Source organism: Lampetra fluviatilis, chromosome 1, assembly GCF_964198595.1.
Source record: "Lampetra fluviatilis chromosome 1, kcLamFluv1.1, whole genome shotgun sequence".
NCBI classification, from domain to species: domain Eukaryota; kingdom Metazoa; phylum Chordata; class Hyperoartia; order Petromyzontiformes; family Petromyzontidae; genus Lampetra; species Lampetra fluviatilis.
The window spans coordinates 21,919,634-21,941,303 of NC_136275.1; the positions used below are offsets into that span (position 1 = coordinate 21,919,634).

The 21,670-nt window shown below is 45.4% G+C and overlaps 1 pseudogene; it reads right to left on the reverse strand.

Moving 5' to 3' along the window:
• Positions 1–21,670, reverse strand: part of LOC144936617 (ATP-dependent 6-phosphofructokinase, platelet type-like) — a 54,677-nt pseudogene that overhangs the window by 26,245 nt on the left and 6,762 nt on the right.

Below are 21,670 nucleotides of genomic sequence, written 5' to 3' on the forward strand. Positions count from 1 at the left end.
CCCGAATCTGGCCGATGATCCCCAGGGATCCCCCATTCGCCGCATAAAATGGCACGTCTACTGGCAGAAGGGGTCTACTTTGGACGGGAAGAATGTTATAAATAAGGTCCGAGATGATGGTGGCCGACGCACCCGTGTCAACAAGCACCCGGACCTCAACCCCGTCAATGAACCCCGTTACCACGGACGACCCGGCTGACGCAGCCACGATCCTGTGGGCCAATTCGGACCACTCGACTGCTTGCGGGCCGCGTACGGACCCCCCTCGCCGAATTGAACCCCCGGCACCCAGCCGCGAACCCCCCACCACGAAGCGGCGACCCGAATGTGCCGTGTTTGTGGACCGAACGTGTGAGGTGCCGCGACTTGCCGGGTTTTGTTGGGATGACTTGTGGCCCTGGTCGTCGTCCCGACGTGGTCCTGCGGCGCGCTGACGCGGGGCCCGGCACCCGGCTGCGACGTGACCCCGAAGGCCGCAGTTGTAGCAGACGACGGACGTCGTAGGTTTCGGTTGCTCCAGCTTGCGGGGCGAACGTGTGGGCGAACGACCTCCCGTTCTCCACTCCCCCGGACGCGATGCAGCGAAGGCCTGCTCCTGCACCGCAGCTGGCTGAGGTTCGGCGATCGTGGCGGCCAGTGCCGCGTTCCCCGGCCATTTGCAGACGACCCCCGGCTTGCGTTTGAGGACCTCGTACGCGTGAATGCTCGTGGCGATCGCCAGGGAGCAGATCTCCATCTCGTCTGCCACGTTGATGGGGACCCCCAACTCGTGGGCCAACACCAGCAGCTGCTCCGTCACCATGGCGTCCTTCCCCTCCTTATCCATGCGGGGAAAAGCTGCGTCCGCCAAGGCGAGTAGTGCCGTGCGGTAGGCTAGCGTCGTTTCCCCAGCTACCTTCCGCCGATCGTAGAACTGGTGGCGACACGTGGAGGGCGGCCCGAACACCTTCGCCATCAGGTGTAGTGCGGCCTGGAGCGTAGAGCGGGACGACCTTGCAGCAGATGTGAAGGCTGCAAGCGCGTCGTCGTCAAGCATCGCTGGCAACGCCCGCAGGGCAGTGGTGTCGGACCACCCCGACATCTCCTGATGAGCGAGGAACCTTCGTTGGAAGGCTCCCCAGTCGCCCCCATCCGCCTTGAACGCCGACAGCGCGGGCAATCTTTGCTGGAGGACCCGATCGTCGTCGACGTCGGAGAGATTTTCCCGCGCTCCGCTGGAGTTGTGTAAAATGTCGGCTCGGTTGTCAGGCGCAAAATGGAGGGCTCCGGCGCGCGCTGATGACGTGGGCTGCGCTGCGCGGAGGTGTCCGGCCACGTGGCGTCCGTCTTTCCCGCCAATCGGTGGCGGCCCCCCAAAAACGGCGGCAACTTCCAGACTTTTGGCGCGAAGCGCCTTTTGGCGGGAATCCTCCAACGTCGCTTCCTCCACGACCCCCGCAGCCGTTTTTCCGCTCGCCGGAACGGAGATATCGGCCAAGACAGCGGCGGCGGCGAGTAGCAACTCCGCCAACCGGGAGTGCGCATCCTGGAGGCTGGTGTCGGAGGCAAGCGGAGCGTCGGCCATCACCGCGAAGTGCTGCATCGGCGGCAACTCCTCGTCCTCTACTCCCGAGGTCGGTGTCCCCGGTACGCCGTCGTCATCCCGACCTCGCTCGTGGGTACGGGTAGTCTTCCTTGTGTCCATACTCCTTGAAGACAGGTTTACTTCTGACGCCAGTTGTAATGTAGTAACTCGGCGGGAGACGACTTCACGGGTAACACACTCTTTATTTTATCAAACTTGGTTACAGGTGACTAACACCTACTTTATATCTCGGGTGACAAACACCCACTTAGCTGCTTGGCGACTAACGCCCACTGAGCTACTCGGATGACCCACATCCACTTAGTACTCGGGTGACAAACACCCACTTAGCTACTTGGCGACTAACGCCCACTGAGCTACTCGGATGACCAACATCCACTTAGCTACTCGGCGACTAACGCCACTGGGCTACTCGGAGACTAAGTCTTCAGCTCCGTCTTCGGGTCTTCAACTGGGTAACTCTCCCCGAGTGCTCTCGCGCGTCCCCCTTTATACCCCACCTGCGGACGTCGCTGCGAGCACCCACTTATTCGACCAATCGCCGGGCGCTGGCTACGATCCTCTTTTCCCACATCTCATCGTGCCTCACCACTCACGCCGCGCCGCCCCGTCATCTGTCACTCCCGGCGCGCGCGTCCACACCACGCCCACAACGCGTGCCCAACCCCGCACCCCGCGCCGCCCCGTGATCCATCACTGTCACAGTCGGCGCACGTCAATACCACCACTACATCTTCATAAAAAACCAATGCGTCTACATGCTGAAATGAATTTAATGTTGAGTGGCGCTCATCTGTTTCTGAAGCAGCAAATTTTAACTGACACGTTGCCACATATATGGTCTTATTTTGGTAAAACTAAAACAAGCCAAACAACAATTTGATTGTTTGCCCACACAGATCCCAAACTGCATTGTGCTGTATCCAGCCTACGTGAATGTGCATGTAAGTGCACACATGTGATGAGCTCAATCTTCCTTTGCGCCGAGTGCTTTGCTAAGGGTTGGCATCAACATGGTGACGAACTCGTGCGATGTGTTGTGAGCTGTGCTTAGGTCTGAACGTATTCATCCGTGAGTGTGTGAGCGATGCATTAAAACCGCATTGCATTGCATGCTGCACCCCAATCTCCGTAAACACGTGCGCGTCCATGCGTACGTTACCTCTGCGCTGTGGTTGTGATAGCGTCCACCACCTCGATGATGCGGTGCAGTGCCGAGTCCGTGCCGATCGTCATGTCGGTGCCACAGAAGTCATTGTCGATGGAGCCAACCATGCCCACAATATTGAGGTGCGTGAACTTCTGTGCCATCTCCCCCGTTATCTGGTCTGCCCGTGGGGAAAGCAGCAGCAGCAATATGATCTCCCTTCTGCCACAACTTATGGGACCCCTACTGCGATTCAGTTCTATTGCCCAGACTTCGCAGTCTGCGGCTGGGCCGATTGTTGCTAAACTAAAACAAACATCAAGGTGTTTCCATGCTCCAATGAGTGAGGAACAGTGCTCATCCCCATTGGCAGCCCACAGCTAGCCATAGAAATGTCACGACTCTTTTTGCAGGGATGAGAACAATCTTCAAGCGGTATTAACGAGGACCTAGATTATACTCTGAGCTCTACTTGATAGTCTGTTGTTTTAATTAAAAATGTGCTCAATATATCACCAAATTAATACAAAATACAAGATCTGGCATTAGTTTATTTGAACATAAAATGAAAGTTATTAGAAAACGCTTATTAAAGCCAACGTTCGATACAGAGGCTGTGGTGTAACCAGAACCAACACCCAGCTACCTCGGCCTCTCCAGTGTGAATATTTCCCACCACACCAGGCACACATTTAAGACAGTCCACTGGGGGGAGACACAGAACAGCCTGAGATACAACGTACCACTGATGCCACTGATGTTATCCATGGCCAGGAAGTTAACCAAGTGTTTAGGCAATGTGCTAAACAATAAACCACCACACCTTACATATATGTGGTGTAATTGATGTGGGTAACGTTGTGTAGCGACAGTACCGTGTGGGTGGTACTGTATGGGCAGAGCCTCTGTTGTATCCTAAGCCTTCTTCCAAACTTGATATTTTTCTATATTATCTTTTTACTTGATATATAATGAATGAAAACACCCCAAAGCGCAGCAAACTGCAAAACACCAGGTGTTGTTAAGTGATGAACTGGAGGAGGGCTAGGATGGCAGAATTACAACCTTGCTTCGAGGAGAGATAAGGGCAGTGTCGACTCGAAGCAGAGGCGCCTTTGTCTGGATCACGGCCACAGAAGGCCGGGGGGGTCATCACTGATTGTGTGTTAGGAATTTCGAGCTAATTGGAACACGTGCACACAGGGAGGAGAAATACGCCTTGTTCTCTGCAGCTGAAAGAGCCAAGATAAACTCAGCTCAAGGTTGTGTACACAGGAGAGGGGGCTGATTAACAACCACTGCACGTCTGAACGTGAGGGGGCCTTTGACCTGAAATTAAGAATAACACTCCCAGAGCAGAAGGTTGGATGACCACAGTGAGACGAGAATAAGGGTGTTGTGCCTTTCTCAAGGCTGCAGGCTCAGCTGAACGGCGAGGCTGCAGGGGTCACCAGAAGTTCGTGTTCGCCTAGTTAAGTCGAAAAGCTCAATTATTCTGTATTGCTATTAAAGTAACGTTAAAGTCGGAATTTAACAACAGGATAGGCTAAAGTTATCGATATTCACACCCACTCCAATTAAACCAGGCCACAAGTTACGCCTACTGAACCATCACCATCATTAAGTCAATATGAAATGTTATTTCCATACTTTAATACTTTTTATACAACTCGACCCAAAGCATATGACAATCAGAACCTTCCTAAGTCAAAATTGAATCGCACCCAGACAGGAGCGAATAGTCGATATAAGGTTGAAGAGGGAAGGAAATTAAGAGCACGGCGAACTGCAAACGTAAGCAAAAAAGCCGGGAACACACCAACCCAGCGACCCACCAAGCCCAGCAACAGCGAGTCGGGCTTCGACAGGCCATAAAAGTAGAAATAATAACTCCCGGGGTCAGGGGACATCAGAAAAAGCAAGCAGACAAAAACCAGAACTGACTCCAAGGTTCAACCGCCCTCACCTACAAGGAGTGACGGAAATTAATGAGGCCTTGAGTTAACAGCGTCAGCTGGACAGCAACAACAACGGCGAGCAGAGACAGAGTGAGGCAAAGACTGCGAGGCTATTAAATGCAACTTCATGTCAGTAAAGCCGACCAACAAGTTAAGTTAAAGACATCACAATACATAATATCGTACATAACATCAATGTTAACTCTATTCACCGTAAACTATATTCCGCTTATATAACCATGCAGACACCAAGGAATACGAATTCCTAGGATCAAGAAACTTACCCCTTAACCTAAGATATCGGAAATAAATTAATAATAATAAGCCTATGCATGAAAAGACAAAAGTAAAACTTATGAAAAGCCAGGATAGCGGGATAAATCACCACCAGGTCGAAAGAAAATACATAATAAAAGAACGATGTTAAACCCAGGGTCGGAGAGAAAGGGAGATCCCGGCCGTCTTTGTATCCCCGCAGCGCGGGATGGGAGTGTGTATGTGCTCGGGGAGGCACCTCCACTTGAGTCAAGCACCACGATGGGAAACGACACACCTGAGGTTACATACAGAATCATAACTGGGAAATGGTAAGGGACAAATGTTAATTTAAAACTTTTTAACCATGTCTGTGTGCGTCTGTGAGGGTCGGAGGGAGTGTGCCCCTCCCTCCAGGTCGTGCAACACGGACAGAGGCGCCTGTGAGACGATTTGTAACGTCTGTGTTTTGGTCCATGAAGAAGGCCAGACAAGAGAAAATATTGCACCCAGACAGAGAGACGATTTCGAGGCAATTTGTAACATCTGATTGTTTGCTCATGGATTTTATGGAGGGAGTATGACAACGGAAAATACCGTGGGTGATGCACACAAGGACACGGACGTACGGACACACACATGGACACACCTACCTACGGACAGATCCTGACACAGCAAAAATCGAAAGAAACTCCGCCTTGTGGGCAGGACCCAAAGGGATTTTTCGGCATAAAAGAAAGGACCCTGAGCATTGGAAATCAGTTTGACCAGGAGTGTCAACTCATCAGCCGAGTTCGACCAGAAGGGTCAACTCACCAGCCGAGCTCGACCAGTGGGTCGGCTCAGGAGTTGACCGAGCGGGTCGACTCAAGGGCGAGCTGCGACCAACGGGTCGGCTCGACTCTTCAGCTTCTGGGACTCAGCCGAGTTCAGCCGGCTCTCGGGGCTCGACTCAAGCGGCTCCCCGTCTCCTCTGCAGGCGGGCAAGACCCGCTTGACAGCTCAACTCGGCCGCGTGGGCCAACCTCTGCCGAGTCGGAGGTCCCTCTGCTGGCCGCCAGCGTCGCGGTTTGGCGACGAGGTGACGACCCAACACTGCACGCCAGGAGCGAGCTGTGGGCGCCACCTACCGACCGAGCATCCAAACCAAATTCACCACGGTGACAGAGGAGCGACTAATACGTATGACGCGCACCGCCCCCTCACCACACGACCACCAGGCGTCTGTTTGACATAAAGAACCGACTCCGAACACTGACTATTGAAGACAACTCTTACCACTCAAACCCACTCGAACCCATAAGCCGTCCGTGGCTGTGAAGGCATCCCAACGACCGAGTGATGGCCATCCGTCGTTTATAAGAGTATTCGTAATTTTATCTTTAATATTTAGTGGGCTGTACTCTTAATCGCATAAATTCCCAACAGATCCATCAATACGAATTGATTCTTGGCACCTCCTTCCGCCGAGCAACGCTCACGTGGGGAGTGGTGGCCCACCAGATCCTTAACAGGTGATCTGGTCCCCAATTAGTAAACTCTGTATAAGATAACGATCTTCGGAAAAGGAGCGCCGTCGCAGGCCTTTACTCCGAGCCATTCTGTTGTCAGATAACCTGCCGATGTATCTGTTGAGATTGGTGCCTTTAAGAATAATAACTGTTTTGATTGTGTTTTTTATCGCCGTATAATCTTTCAAGTATCTTTCAGTCATAATCGCCGCACGTACTAACTGTCCCGTGACCCAAGGGGTTAACAACGTGATAAGGGTTGCGTATGATCGATAAGGAGTGCGGTACTGCGTGAACAATATTGATTATAATCATTCATTAACGTTAAGGTTTTCTTAGCATAGTATTTGCATGTTTCAACGACTCTCTCTCACTAACAACCATCGCGTTATGCGGGATCCATGTGCCGTTGTCAAAGTGAAATCAGACAATCGTTGATGATACTGTATTGATGCCGTATTGACGTTCCGGGATTGAGAGTTCGCATACTATATCATAGTTGAGGTTGAATTAGTAATAAATTGATTAATACAGAAGTGGTTGTGATTCTTTCCTGAAGTCTATGCATAAGATCTGCTTCTGCGTTGAGATCTGAACTTGGTGACCTTAATAAACACACTATCACATACTCAATAAATGTTAAAGCGATAACGGGGTGAACCGGGGACCTAAAGATAAGCGAGAATGAGACGAACCTAGACAACGATGCCGAGTTAATCTAAGTTAATCTTGCATACTTACACCACACCTGCATAACTGCATACGATTAATTGCCTTATTACGATCGATAACCCACCCTCGTCACCGAGGCGGGGTCTGGTTATCATAACGACTTGCATTATCATAATTCCACCCACTCGCATAATTACTACGATTACCTCTCGAATTGGCATAATTAAATGTGCATAATTACCTCAATTAACATATTTCCGGATAATTACACATTTGGCCAAATTTCAATTGATTATTATTATTTTCACTGAATATTCATAACCCACACATACAACATAATAATTTCACCCACGCACGCATACAACATATCAAAATTTTCATACCCAACATATACAACACCTCTCCCTGGCACCAGATGGGCATACCAGGGGAGAGGCTGGGTAAACACGAGGGGGCACGTGACCGGATGAGGTGCGAACGGGGACCAGGGTTGAGGATGAGAGGAACACATGAGGTGGGCCCTGAACCCTCACGAAGGATCTGGAAAAAGAGGCGTGGCCAAGGGCGGGGCCTGGCCACACCGTAAGGATAAAGGCCGAGCCCCAGGGGGGACTGGGGTTCGTCCTGGCTGGGATGAAACCTTCGTCGTCGTGGTCTTCGGTCTCCGGGCGTCGCACACGTGGACCAGGCAGCGTGTTGGCTGACCTGGTCCGATTTAGTAGTTGCCCCGTCCAGAATGTAAATAGCCATCTACTCCAAGTGTATATAGCTAAGTGTAGGAACGGTGGGTTACCACCTTATGTCGTTATCCCGTTAGTTAATAAACGTGTTGCCTCCAATTTCTAGTGTGCACCCTGATTGAACCCATTACACATATACTGTATACACACACACGAGTGTACATACAAATATTTATAATACAGGAAAGTGATGTTAGCAAGCACCTGCATTCGATACCCAGCCATAAAGATCATAAGTGGGCCGTTTTATCTTAACATACATTGGGACTCCCCTACAGTATCTCGTTCATAAATGAGTATCAGCCAGGTTCGTGCTTAGATCCGTGGTATTTTTGAGATGTGCTATAGCATGCTATAGATAGTCATACCAGGCAGACAAAGGTGGCCAAAGCAAGGCTAGTTCTGGCCATACTTCCCCTAACAGAGCAACGCCGACCTTAGCATACACTCACTGATGCAAACTTCACACGCACGCACACACGCTTGCTCGCGCTCTCACCGTTGTTGACCAGCTCCTCGAGCAGGCCGCTCCACTCCTCGCGAAAGAGGTTGGCCCCCGTGAGGCTGCCATCACCGCCGATCACACACAGGTTTGAGATGCCATGCTGCACCAGGTTCAATGCCGCCTTCAGCCGCCCCTCGCGCTAGCGGAAGTCCTTGCAGCGAGCACTGCCGATCACCGTGCCGCCCTGCAATCCACACACACGCGCGCCCATATGTATGCAAAACAAAGACAAAGTTCCCCCCCGTAGAGCCTTAACAAGACTCTTGGGGCAAGTGATGTTAGCGAGCACCTTTGAAGGCCGGCATGGCACATGAGGGGGTGGGTGACCAGCACCATGCCCGACCACCTTTGTCTCCTGAGTGGCAATGTTTACACACCATTGCATCAGGTACTCATTTGAGGCCAAATCGGCCTAGGAGAGGCCCAGGTTTGTTTCAGGCAATCGTCACAGTGTTGGTTATGAGCGGGAATCAAACTCTGGCAGCTGGGTTCATAGTGCAGCGTACTAACCGCTACACCACTGCTCCTCACAAAGACACATATCCCCATATAGCCTTAGCAGACTGTTGGGACAAGTGCTGTTAGCGAGCACCTACATACATACACGCATATATTCACAGAAACATGTGCATATGTACGCACAAACATGGGCATCTGTACTGGGGAAAGGGAGGCCAGGTTAAGGGATTTACAGACTGTATGGATAACAAAGGAGGAGAATGAGCAATCTTCCACAACAAGCCAAATGCTGACTGGGAGGACTTCAACAGAAAACGTTGCTTTGTGAAGCAGAGAGCCTGTATGGGGGGAAAGAAAGTGGCTTGAGGGGGGGAGAGGTAGGACAGTGTGGAGGGGAATAAAGTGAGATGAGAGGGGAGAGGTAGGCAGGAGCGAGTCCACAGATGATCGTGAAGATGATGTATGTATTCATGTTGAACTTCTTTCGCACCATACCTAGCCAACCGTGCTAATTGGAGGTGCAGGGGAAGGACAACAAACTAAACACAAATTCATCCAGGATTGGAATGAGATCAGTATATTCACGTGATCTGGAGTTAAGGTATTGTGGGAGACCATAGATGAGAGTTACATTTGTCGTGTCCGGACGTGGTAACAGGTGTCACACGATGGGACTCTCATTATTAGAGGCATGTGCACTTTCATGGAATGTTAGTGAAATTCCCATACAATCTAACTTTAATCACAGGTGAGCCACTACTCATTAATATCCATATCAATGTCCCTGTGCAATAAGCATTGGCATATTGCTCATGGCTCAGGCACTTGTGCAAGTATTTCTAGACGAAGTCTGTGGGGGCCACGATGTGGATACCGTGTGCGAGCATGTATTGGTACCAGTTGCAGGATGCTGGAGACACGGTCCCACGAAGCCTCCTGGATGTGCTCCCCTCCATCCACCATAACCTGGTAGCCCTGCCGATCACATATACACACACAGACAGACAAAGGTCCCCCATTACCTTTATAGACTTTTTAGAGCAGGTGCTGCTAGGGAACAACTAGTAAGGCTAGTATGACATTCAAGCGAGCCATGTGGCTAAACCCACATCCGGACTTGTTTATGCCGATGTTCACACATTTAAGACCAAGTCAACTTAAAGGAGACCCAGTACAGGTTTAGTTACCACCTGTCACAAAAATGTATGGCCGGTAATCAAATAACGATGATCAGGATCATAACGCGTACACAAATTACTATACCAACGTTCGTCCACACACAACAGCAGCCACCATTCATCACTAAGTGAGGGTGATGTCACAACAGCGCTTGTGCCAGGCTAGGTGCACTTTTAAGGCCGTGTGAAGTGTTGAAGGCTCAGTGGCATGTCACAGGACAGACTCAGGTATTATGGGTTAATTGACTGAGATAACTGGCAAATGCAACGCCTATGCTCCCCAATATGCTAGCTTTAAGTAATTTAGTCACCTGGTACTCTGCTCATTTTTGTGAATGTTGCTCCTCTGCCCTCCGTTGTTGTTGGAGGGCGACTGCCTCCAACTGTCCAATACCATCATTCTCAGGACTCCTCTACAGAAGCTGACACTGCTTGGTACCAGTTATTAGGAATTTAAATCAGTTTCAAATCCTCCGATATACATCAGCCCATCTCCTTTCCAGCCTGTACCATGCCTGTTTAGCCCCCTCTATCAGAAGCCGCTTGGCTCGGGATGCTGGCCAACACAACCTCGCGTAACGGAGGAATTCACTGATATATCAAGGATGTGTGAACTCCTAACACAATGTAGCCTGATGAAACCCAGGATAGAATTAATGTTTAAGTTCGCACAAGTATTATTTTAAAGGGGTCCATGTTTTCGAAGTATAAAAAAGAGAGGTCATAATTTTAGTAGAGACCCAAAAATGTACGTGGAGCAAGAGGCTAGGAGCTTCCACACAGTATTACACAGACAATGAAAAGATAATGCTGATCGACTGATTCAAAGCGACATCTCCGCTGTCCAAACTGGTCGTGAGCACACTGCCAAGGTAAAGGCACTCCTCCACTCTCTCCACAACTGCCCCAGTGTGCATGGAGAGTTCAGGGTGTGAAGTGTTTGATGACATTCAAAAAAGACCCAGACAGGTGCTTTGTGCTCCACCTCTCCGCGGGAGACATATCTTGGACGCAGTACTTCTCCTGACCGCCGTGCCCATAATTGTTCTCAACCAATGGCCATCATCACTTTATGCAACGAGTCCTGTCAATGCCAGTACAATATGTATCTTTAACATGTGCGCGTACTTTCATCCGTGTGCTCTTCTTTCTCTCGGTCAATGTAATTCCAAGCATGCATCTCTCCCCGCTTTTTTGCACATTTTTACTTTCCGATCCATACGTCATAATAAGCAAAAAATTGTAACCGATTAAAACACTGCTGTCTCGTTTCAAATGTGTCACTCTGACATATCTCCGGTTGTTTAACGAATTTGCTTTAGGGACCTTTTGCTTTGTTCATTGTCATTCTGCACGTAGCTTTGCAACGTCATCAATTATTACACGTTTCCATACGTGCAGCCAACATGATTAATATGTATACGTTTTTTGGATGCAATTGTCAATAACATTAAAACAATCTAATGACATGAACAATCCGAATATAAATCTAAGCTATAAGGACTCGTGGTTATAGTAACCAAATTAGAGCCACTATATATATCTCTAAAAATACAGGCTAATTGGGATCCTTGGCCGCATTAATGAAGCTTGACCTATTCTTAGAAAGGTCACAAGCGACAGTACAAATTAAAAACCATATTTTACAAACCACACGTTCATGGTGAGATCCAAGCGTAGCACTACAATATTACACAAAGCAACCAACAGTTCCCTAGGTTACACAAAAACATAGGTTAATCTAAAGATAAAATTATACTCTTTGATGTCATTAAACTTTGGGAATTGTCCATTTGCTAGTCACAAAACGCCCCCCCCCCACTCCCCATATTCAAGGTCACTTCTGAATATAATAACATATCTGTCTATGAAAAAAATACAACAGAGGTTAGGCCAGGACAGTGATCGTCACAAAAATGGGATTGCATCATTCTGAGCAGGCACAGTGGTAAGGATGTGAGGTGCATACTAATAAACCCTTGTTGTTAACCAACGTGCAGCGCCCAATTTTTCTGGAAGAATGTGGCATGACGTCAACCATGAATATTCTCACATAAATAAATTAGCATATTGACACAAAAGCTGTTATATTATAATTTTAATCCTGCTACTGTACTGCCAGGAAATGCCACTGCCAGGAACTATGCTCAATGAAACAAAGGCAGAAATGCCTTTAATTACCTGACATCCAGTTTCCATGACATTTTGCTCACAAATGCCAAATTATGGCTCAGAAAAAAAACGAAGCCAAGTTTGCACAAAATCCCCTGCACTGTTCATAAAGGCGAACGCTCAGGGAAATTAAATACATTCCATTCACTCCACTTGGTCTTAACTGATTACGAAGTCAGAAAGTTTGAATGCAACCTGATCTTACTGGAGTCAACAAAGGAATGCATTCGAGCTCAGCTGCGAACAGAATATCCTCATCAAAAGGATAGAATTGGCTTAAGTGTAGACTTTTTCACGTAAAAGTAGATTTTCACATTCTTTGGGACTCTCGGTAAAGCCACGTAGATATGTAGATACGTGGCTTTACCGAAAGACCCATAAAATATGAATTCCTGCAGTCACGTAAGCTTTAAGTCAGGATTGGAACACGATAAGAAAATAAAGTAAACACTACAACAAGTCGGGTACATTAATACAATGCAGAAGAGCAGATTACAAGGAATGGCATGTGAGTGGGTATACGGAATTTAGATACCAAGGAGAAGACAAAGCCAGCTGGTAGGATTTTTTAGGAGCAGGCTTTTGAGGTTGTATATGAACTGTGTATCAGTTGCAAGGTGTGACAGAAAGAAGCAAGTGATGATTAAGTCTGGTAGCATCAACAACAGAGGCCATGGTGACCGATTGATTGTGCTCCAGCCAGCACTGACTAGGATTCTTATTTTATTGACAGTGCTTTGGCAGAGACACAGAATAATTTTCACAAATGTTACACAACAAAACGTCAGCAACTCCAATATATATAACCCTGTGGCCATCATACATTATAATGAGTGAGTCGCATACTGTTACAACTTTTAGAGGTCCCATAATATATCCGTGACACTCTCGCTTATATAAAACGCTGCGTTCTCCTTGGTAGTCTGTAGCTCGGTATGACTCACCGATGAGCCTTTGTGAGGGTGAAACCTATTCCTATTTCCCACGCTGTGAACAAACAATTACATTTCTGCGGGGCTTATCATCTTAAAGATTGAACTGCGTTTGTCCGTAAGTGAAGGTCAGCACTTTATTTAATCTGTTTATTGTTTATAAATCTAACAGAAGCAACATTCAAAGTGTTTCCCTTCAGAAACAAAAGTGGGGTGGAGCTGGTATATTTGAGTTGCAGTAGAACATCCATATTCCTATGGCAGGGGGCTCATTCCTTCATAATGCAACCACTGTCAACTTCTCATCACGTGGAACGTAATAAGTGAACCCTGTGGGGGGGGGGGGAGATACAGCTTTAGAAGACTCCTAACGAGAACTATAATTATTATCCCTCTGATTGCGAGTCAAACGCTCTTACCACGGCACCACGAGGTCGGATTCATGGGGGGGGGGGGTGTTCCACTGTAACAGGAAAGAGGATTTGTTTAGCAAGTAGGGTCTACAGTTCCTGAGCAGGCACATCCGCTTATATTGCTGTTCTTTTTGAGTTCCTGAATATCCAGTAACTGTAAAACCAGCCATGCAATATTCAATGTTGGGTGCACCATCGATGTTGATGTCAAGTCGAAAGTGCAATGCAATGTAACTTTCAGTTGACATTGATTGTCAGAGAATTTAATTAAAGACGTATTTCCAATCCAAATCTGGAATGGTTGTGCTGTGTTCCGAGCACATGATTCGCAATCAATGACATAGCCAGTTCAAATCCAGGCCTTACACTGACTCAGCCTATCATTAATTCCCTTCCGGATTGCTAAAATAAATACCACTTTGTAGGGAATGAACAACACCTCATTTTGCACCTCGGATTATCACGGCTGGCTACATACGGAGTGAACGAAGTTCAACATACATACAACAGTTGTAATTCTGAATAGACTGGTCCATTCCATGGGAATGTGAAATGTTTAACAAATCACCGCAGTGCTCATCTGAGCAGAATATTTGACTTCACTAATGAGGTAAAATTCCACTCCATAAAATGACAATTCTCGCTTCCTTTCAAACTTGATCATTATCTAACACGACCGTCGTTAGAAGCAAAACATGATAACTTGACCGATTCATTATGAGATCATGCCAACTTTATGGCAGTGCAATACTAATGACTTTCAAAAGGCAAGACTAGAAGCAAACCCACCAGTGCTATTTATAACGCCACTCAAAGACAGTTCGTTTACACTTTCAAGCGCGGCTTGCTCTCCAAACCAATTCAATGGATAAGGATCATTGATTTGTATCACAAATGAAGGCGAAAGCAGCCAGTCTACGTGTAAATGTGCACATCTTCTTGGTAGAGGCAGAGTGTGCTCCAAGTTGTACAGCGACACTATAGATGTTTTATCTGTCTATTGCGGTACTTTTAAGGCCCTGTGTACAGTTGCATAACACTTCCTGAAGTGAAATTGCCCCCTTAAAGGACACACCAATTTACATTGCAAATTAGGGAAAAATATCACTTCAGATATAATTATGCAACCGACCACTGGTGTTTTGTCAATCCTCAGAGAGTTTCACACAGTTCTTGAGAACTTAAAACCCCCGATAATAAATTCAAGGAAGCGGATCTCACTTAGAGACAAATTACCCAGAGGTGATTAAATTCTGGTTGCCAAATAAATCAATTGATTTATTTTCTTTTTTACCTACGTGACTTTACCGAACAAACCTAAGAGTATGAATCCTTGCAGTCACGAAAGCTTCAAATCTAGAATTAAATCAGATTCTCAAATGTGCAGTTAATTGTCTAAGCCCAATTATGAATTACTTCACAAAATAATAATTTTTTTGGGTATTATAGACTGTGATGTTTTAGTTCATAACTGAACGCTCGATGACATTTTAAAATATTGAAGGACTAACGTGCGTGCAACCACCGCTATACAAGAGAACGAACGAGTGGCCATCCAGTGATGAGCAATGGCAAACCACTCGTCACTCTAAAACATGACTCTACATTTATGTAACCTTTTCACAAAACACCCCACAAATTTAATTGACTATTAATAATACACAATATAATTACTGCCCATGTACCATATTTACTTTTTAATAATTATTTCAAAGTATTACCGCAAGGTTTAATCCGAGTCCATCATCATGAAGTAGAGGTGCAAGGCTCAGGCTCGTGGATGTGGAAGGCTGAAGAGATATTCTAATCGGCTTGAAGAGTTAAAAAAATCGTAAAATGTGAAAACAAGAGAGAGAGCGCAAGCCTTGGCAGAGCAATGTGTAACGACCAAGTCATCCACTCCCATGGGTTCACCGAATTCCATACATGCAAGTGTACAATTGCATGTCAATTGTATTTTGTACACTAGTTGCAGATAACTGATTACATTTCCCAGTGTTAATTAGCGCATCTAAAATGTCCTTACACATGGTTAACACAGTGCACTATGGTCGACTCGTGTAATCGGAATGAATGGGAACACGGTGGCTCTCCAGCACGCAGCTTTGTTTCTGAACTGCTCATGTTTCCATTTCGTGTTGCCTTTGGCTACACAATGCCTTTTACATATACCATAGATAATTGCACTATGAAAACACGAGCATAACTCACCGCTTGCATCCTCTACGAGTTTATCAGTAGAAATACACAATAGCTGGAATTTCATATCAGTAGCATACATGTACAAATTCAGAATGGCCTTAAATTATAACGGTTGACAATTCATGTGTAGAAATGTACACAAATACCAAGTGACAAGTGAAAGAATCAAAGGTAAACTTCATAATAGAACAAGTAGAACTTTAATAAAGTCCAGGAAAGAACCAAAAAGAAAATACTACTTATCACTGCTAAAGCGATAGCTTATCCAACCGGATGGAAGTGGCCAGAGCACACGACTTCACAGACGTGCCAAGTTCAAATCCTGGTCAGGGTCCAAATAAATGTTTTACCGTCACGGAGTTAATAGAGTCAGTAGCATGTTGTAATAAGTTAATGGCACTCCATGGTACGACTGCATCACAGGAATATGGAATGTCACGAGCAGGTCAGGTGTCCAACACGGACGAGCAGTACTGATTTGCTCATTTGAGCCGGGAGAAGCTTGACTTTCAGGGCTTTTTGCCAGTAGTGGGAATTCAATTTTCTTATCATGTGGGCAATAACCCTCAAGTAATACCAATTGCTACTATGTGAGTATTGGATCCACATGCCTCAGTTGAAGGGTTCATTGTGCTCATTTGCACACACAACAAACACAACTGAAAATGGAGACGTGGCCACCCGAGAACCCAAACTTGTGTGAGGCCAAGTCTTTCACAGTACCTCATAGATGAAGTAGACCTTTGCTCCAACGTAGATGCCCATCCGCACCACCGCCCTCACTGCAGCATTCATCCCTGCACAGCGTTAAACACACACAGATTCCTCAAATCACCGTTTGGACTGTAAAGCCAATACAGTTGGAGAGGACCTGTTACATCCAGTCGTCAAACACCCAAAAGCCTTTGAGCTCCCGATTGCCCTGGCTTATACACCGTACCAGGTATTCACTTTAGGCCGAGTCGACCTAAGGGAGAACCACTTTTTTCCCACAGGCTTCGGATTCTCACAGCCAACATGTCTCAAGTCGAGAGCCACTGTATTCTGCCAAGGATATCTGAGAATGCAGATGCACTCGCCTTCTTGAAAGAACCCCAAAGTGGCCCTTTCCCAATATGCCCATCTTGCTACTGGGTATCTTGCAAATCTTGCGACACCAGCTTCGAATGCTCGTTTTTGAGCATCCGTTTCCAGTTGCTGGAAAGGTCTCTTAGGCCCAAGAGATGTTTTTTCTCTCAGATATTATATTGAAATGATTCCTGCATCTCAGATGCAATGGAAACTTAATATTGTAAATTAAAATTAACTGTTAATTTCTCCATTTGTTTCAACAACACCATGTATGCAGTTGTACCTGTTCTTATTGCTTGGTTATTTGGACTAAATGGGAGTAGATGTCAACGTGCATTTTTTTCTTTTTTGTAAAAAATATAATTGCTGCAGCATTACTGTACCGTTATTGAACGACGCAGCACGAAAGCAATCCTACTTTCAGCTAACAATGCTGCTCCGACTGATTTTGGTTTTAATTTTGATTGACCCCTAGGTCAAGTGCCACGTGTTAAAGAGTGCACCACCACACCCTGCACACACCCTTACACAGTGACCACATGCGTGGTCACGTCTAAAACTCTAAGGACCACCAACTCGTAAGTCAAGTCGGCCGTCGGTTTCAATTGTCTAATCAAATAAATAAATAATGGTGCGCAAACATGCACGGATGCACATTCACACACGATGTCAGCAGACAGCTGACTGGGTCGGGAGAGGCTGGGCTGGGACTGGGTGCAAGTGTAAACCCCAAGGGGTCCCAGACTACTACTATAGGTCATTCAATGCTTGCACATAATAAGTTACCGCTTTTCCGCACAAATAGAAATGTCTTGCAAAAACAAACATTTAACCTTTTCCAATGAGAAACTAACAGAGCTGCATTTGTGTAATGGTTGGCATGTTGGACCATCAAGAGGTCACCAGTTTGATTCAATCTCTTGCCGCAGCAGCTGAAACAATAGGGCAAGTTTCTTAAATCCGCCTCACCTCTATCCACACGTAGGCTTTCGAGACCAATATCATCCATAATAGAGGCTTTTTTTGGGTTAGATCGCGTAAATATATATTTGCCACTGGTAAAAGAGATCTCATAGTGTAAATGTTTACCCCGAACTCTCAATACTCTGATATTGCACTGTTTTTGAGTTGTACGCCTTCTGGTGTCATCTGGCCCTACACCAATGGGGACTAGGCTCTAAAGAAAGCCGTCTCGGGTGTGGGCCAATCAACTTCAAGGACAGTGCATATTATTATCCTTATCAGAGTTGCTTCTTTTTGTTTGCTTTATTGACTACTTGTGTTGTGGTCATTGCAAACATGATGCCTTGAATAAAGGTGTCAGTTTTGTACCAGTTAAAAGGGTAAAAACCTACCATTATATTTTGCCACTGGTAAAAGAGATCTCATAGTGTAAATGTTTACCCCGAACTCTCAATACTCTGATATTGCACTGTTTTTGAGTTGTACGCCTTCTGGTGTCATCTGGCCCTACACCAATGGGGACTAGGCTCTAAAGAAAGCCCTCTCGGGTGTGGGCCAATAAACTTCAAAGACAGTGCATATTATTATCCTTATCAGAGTTGCTTCTTTTTGTTTGCTTTATTGACTACTTGTGTTGTGGTCATTGCAAACATGATGCCTTGAATAAAGGTGTCAGTTTTGTACCAGTTAAAAGGGTAAAAACCTACCATTATATTTTGCCACTGGTAAAAGAGATCTCATAGTGTAAATGTTTACCCCAAACTCTCAATACTCTGATATTGCACTGTTTTTGAGTTGTGCGCCTTCTGGTGTCATCTGGCCCTACACCAATGGGGACTAGGCTCTAAAGAAAGCCGTCTCGGGTGTGGGCCAATCAACTTCAAGGACAGTGCATATTATTATCCTTATCAGAGTTGCTTCTTTTTGTTTGCTTTATTGACTACTAGTGTTGTGGTCATTGCAAACATGATGCCTTGAATAAAGGTGTCAGTTTTGTACCAGTTAAAAGGGTAAAAACCTACCATTATATTTTGCCACTGGTAAAAGAGATCTCATAGTGTAAATGTTTACCCCAAACTCTCAATACTCTGATATTGCACTGTTTTTGAGTTGTACGCCTTCTGGTGTCATCTGGCCCTACACCAATGGGGACTAGGCTCTAAAGAAAGCCGTCTCGGGTGTGGGCCAATCAACTTCAAGGACAGTGCATATTATTATCCTTATCAGAGTTGCTTCTTTTTGTTTGCTTTATTGACTACTTGTGTTGTGGTCATTGCAAACATGATGCCTTGAATAAAGGTGTCAGTTTTGTACCAGTTAAAAGGGTAAAAACCTAACATTATATTTTGCCACTGGTAAAAGAGATCTCATAGTGTAAATGTTTACCCCGAACTCTCAATACTCTGATATTGCACTGTTTTTGAGTTGTACGCCTTCTGGTGTCATCTGGCCCTACACCAATGGGGACTAGGCTCTAAAGAAAGCCGTCTCGGGTGTGGGCCAATCAACTTCAAGGACAGTGCATATTATTATCCTTATCAGAGTTGCTTCTTTTTGTTTGCTTTATTGACTACTTGTGTTGTGGTCATTGCAAACATGATGCCTTGAATAAAGGTGTCAGTTTTGTACCAGTTAAAAGGGTAAAAACCTACCATTATATTTTGCCACTGGTAAAAGAGATCTCATAGTGTAAAGGTTAAAGTTATTTTGACTTATTTCAATTTCGATAGATTCTCTAATTAGTCTTTGGCCAGTCGTAGCTAGTTTTGCACAAAACTTCAACATTATCAAAATAAATCTTGATTTGAAGCTTTCGTAACTGCAGGAATCCATACTCTTTGGTTCTTTCGGTAAAGTCACGTAGGTAGAAGAAATAATAGAACACGACGTTTTGATCGCCACACAAGGGACCTTCATCAGGTTGCACCGATACAGCAGGACAACCGCTGACATAGGAGAAAGAGCTGCTGACAACAAGAGTCTATAAAGGGTGACTTTACCGAAAGAACCAAAGAGTATCAAAATCAATTGAGTGTTCTTGTTGGCATGTGTGTTCTGCTACTGCTGACAGTTGTATTTGGGAGAATTTCATATTTCTCTGATGTTCTTTTAGTCTCGTGCTGATCATTCGTTCTGTTTGCCCAACATAACATTTACCACACGTGCAGTTAATCCTGTACACACCTTCTGTTGATAGCTTCAGTAATACATATTTTGTACCAGATTTAAATTTCTGTATTTCATGTACCGTGTCAAATCTGACTCGGATGTTTGGTTTTTCCAAACATCTGGCTAGTTTATCAGTTACTCCCGCAATGTACGGTATTTTTTATCGTTTTAATTACTTGGGCAGTTTTAATGCTCTTAATATTCGATTTGGTTTTGGTGTCCAATGCCCTGTTGATTTGTGCATCATTGTAACCATTCATTTGCAGCGCTTCTTTAACATGTTGAATTTCACTTCTCAGACTGTCACCATCTGACAGTTTCTTAGCTCGATGAATGAGCGTCTTGATAAGAGCAGATTTCTGCGCGGGGTGATGGTGTGACTGCATTCAGATAGGTGTCAGTATGCGTTTTTTTTCGGTAAACACTGTGTTATTTTACCATTTCGACCCAGTCCGAGCAGAATATCCAGAAATGGTACAGTTCTGTCAGCTTCCACTTCCATGGTGAACTGGATGGATGGGTTTTGCGAGTTGAGATGATTTAAAAATGCGTTCAGTGTATCTTTGCCGTGTGGCCAGACCAACAATGTGTCATCCACATATCTAAACCAAGCAGATGGTTTTAGTGTGCTTGAAGCTATTGCTTTTGTTTTAAAATCTTCCATGTACAAATTCGCTATCACAGGAGACAAAGGAGAGCCCATTTCTGGCTGCTGCTTCCTTTTGTTAATAGAATTTACCTCGCCACAAGAAATGTAACACATTTTAGAAATATATTTTTAAGCACAATGTTTATTTCTTTTCGTTATTAAATTCAACAATGTACATCTCCATGTACGTGTATCTCCTTGTCTTTTATGTATATCGATGTCTCTCGGTATCTTTGTCTCTCTCCATGTCTCTCCATGTCCAAGCTTCTCTCTCTGTCTCCATGTCTGTGTGATGAGTTTTTTTGTTTTTAATAACACAATAATATATATTTTTTAATGTTATCTTGATTTTACCATGATTTTTTGCCGCAAATGTTGGGCGTCATTATTGCAGTGCATCGCTGATTTTAGGATCAGCAAACGTCCCCTACATCGATGTCCATTTTTTATTTTACTGTAGAATTGATGAACCTCCATTGTGTCTTAAAACAGCACACTGGAGAGGCTGTGTTAAGTTAGGCCCTTAAAATATATTAAGCAAAAGCCTACATCAATTTTCTTCGGGTTCTCCGGGTTTTCCCTCCACATTTAGAATCAACATGCGTCTACAGTATTTGGATTATATACATTTACACATGATTGGCCACTTTGTTGAGCTATCATTTGTGGCCAGGTCGCTTCTGAAAAAAAGTAGCTCAGTGGGCCTTACCTGGTAAGATACAAAGTTTAGCACCAGTAGCACATTCTGTGAAAAAAAAGCTAAATTCCATTTCCAATCATGGGTGTTTTTACTTTGACCTGGGCCCAACTAAACAGGGCCATATGTGTACAATAAATGTTGACTGAATGAAGGAAACAAGACTGATCACTCTCCAAACAGTGAAGAAGCATCGTAAGGGTAGAGATTATTGTTCTGTACCATTGTTCTGTACCAGCATCCTCTAGGAGTTACAAAAACAGGTCCTTTGTTGCTTCTTAATATGATTGTTAAATTGCAATCTCGCATTGGAACGCCCAGGATACACAGCCTTACTTAATCTATATCTACAAACAATAGTTATTTGGGGGGGGGGGGGGCAGGGGGGGTTG